Raw genomic sequence first — 2,306 nt, forward strand, 5'->3', positions numbered from 1 at the left:
AATGTCTGGGTCTTTTGAAAGTAATTTCCCCCAGGAGTTACCAGGAAAAAAATTGATTTCTGTACCTTCTTTTCAGAGCACAGAAAAAGTTTTCATGATATTAACATTTCCAGGAGAAAAACAATTCTTTACTCAAACATGTCAGTGGAAACAAGAAATTATTGATATATTGCTACTTACAGTGTGAGTTAGTCGCTCAGTCGTGTCCAGCTCCTTGTGATCCCGTGGACTGTAGTCCGCCAGGCAGAAATCTCCAGGCAAGAATACCAGAGTGGGTAGCCATTCCGTTCTCCAGAGAATCTTCCTGAGTCAGGGATTGAACCCAGGTCTCCTGCACTGCAGGCAGTTTCTTTACCGCTGAGCCACCAGAGAATTGATGCTTTGAGAAACAGTTCAGTGCAGAAAACACTGACTGGTGAGTTGATCCAGGCTGGTTGCAGTACTGCACCTGGGATGTAGGCATGAAGCTGGGTTACAGGAGCTACTTTGTGGCCAAGAAGCAACTACTATGAGGAGGAAAAAGAGGCCAACATGAAAGGGACTGAATAAGGAAAAAATATCACTGCACCTTGGGTAATGCAACAACTCTAAGTAGACTTACCCAGCTCTATGAGGGGCATATGAATAAACCACACACATGGACACACAGACACACATACACACACACACCATGCGTTAAGCCATCTCATCAAGTTCTCAGTTACTCTCAGCCAAACATACTGCAAACTGATTCACCAAGTATTCTTGAAAACACGTAAGTTTCAATTTCCATATAAGGTGTAGACTGATTCATGAATGGAGTTTCACCTTTTCTGGGAATGTCAAGCAGAAATTAAAGACTTATTACGGTGTTAAAGGGCTTTCCAGGGGGCACTAGTTGTACAGGGCCCACCTGCCAATGTAGGAGACATAAGAGATGCGGGTTCAAGCCCTGGATCGGGAAATAGTTCCTGGAGGAGGGCATGAAAACCCACTCCAGTATTCTTGCCTGGAGAATCCCATGGATAGAGGAGCCTAGTAGGCGTATATAATCCATGGGACTGCAAAAAGTCAGACACGACTGAACAGACTTAGCACACACACTCGCAGACAGAGTGTTAAAATGCCTAATTTGGGGGTCTAAGTTTGGGGGAGTCTTTAATTCCTGAGATGGATATACACTGAAGAGTAGAGATATATTGACTTAACCTGTTTCAGCAATAAAAACTTAATGGATTTTGACAATATTAATGCCTTATGCATATTAGTGAAATGATGGATACTGGACAGAGATGAAGATCACAAAGACCTTCCCTCACATGCTCCCGCTGCAGCCACAGGGACACAGGACAGGACACAGCCTGTAAGACTACAGTACTGCTTGGCCATCAGCGTGTTAGGCTGCAGTGTAAGCTGCTGCAGAGAAATAAAGGGCCAGCAGACGGGAAGGGAGAGCACAGAGAAAGCTACTAATAACCCAGGTAGAAAGGCTTGGACGTGAGTGCCTGACACCAGAGGTGGAAAGGAAGACAAGCCGATATGTGTCAGAATTAAACTTCTAGGGACTTGATGAAGAAAAGGTAGCTGAGAGGATGACTGCCTTTAAAAACAGTTATTGATCCTTCTTCATTAAACCAAATATGCTTACTGGCATATTTTCAAGGAAAAAAAAGCCACTAAGTAAATTCTACTTACACAAACCTGAGTGTTTTTACATCAGACATTTTATCTTTAAAATTATCTCTCTCCCTCATTGCTTCTTAGCCTTTTGGCCAAGATCAAATGCAATATCTGTTCTTAATCAGTTTAAAATTATCTCTCCTTCCCTGGTGGCTCAGACAGTAAAGAATCTTCCTGGAAGGCAGGAGACCCAGGTTTGATCCCTGGGTTGGGAAGATTCCCCAGGAAAAAGGAATGGCAACCCACTCTAGTATTCTTGCCTGGAGAATTCCACAGACAGAGGAGCCTGGCGAACTACCGTCCACGGGGTCGCAAAGAGTCGGACACAGCTGAACGATCGACATTTCCCTTTGCTTATGTTGACACAGTTTTCTTTATGAACTCTTTCTCCCCTCCTAGCATGGAAGTGTTATTCTCTTCTTATTTTTTAGTATCTTACCATAATTTTTAGGAAGCCATCCTGAGTTACCAAAATCCAGAGTTAGTATCACTCTCCACCACAGAAAAGAGGCATGGCAATGATTTAGTGATGTCTTGGATGGCATCACCGACTCGATGGACGTGAGTCTGAATGAACTCTGGGGGTTGGTGATGGACAGGGAGGCCTGGCATGCTGTGATTCATGGGGTCGCAAAAAGTCAGACACA

At 43.9% G+C, this 2,306-nt stretch overlaps 1 pseudogene; it reads left to right on the forward strand.

The window, feature by feature from the left end:
* The first annotated feature begins 1,731 nt into the window (after window positions 1–1,731).
* On the forward strand, window positions 1,732–1,869 carry LOC120879139 (annotated as a pseudogene).
* Window positions 1,870–2,306: the final 437 nt, after the last annotated feature.

The sequence above is a fragment of the Oryx dammah genome, unplaced genomic scaffold, assembly GCF_014754425.2.
Source record: "Oryx dammah isolate SB20612 unplaced genomic scaffold, SCBI_Odam_1.1 HiC_scaffold_19, whole genome shotgun sequence".
NCBI lineage: Eukaryota > Metazoa > Chordata > Mammalia > Artiodactyla > Bovidae > Oryx > Oryx dammah.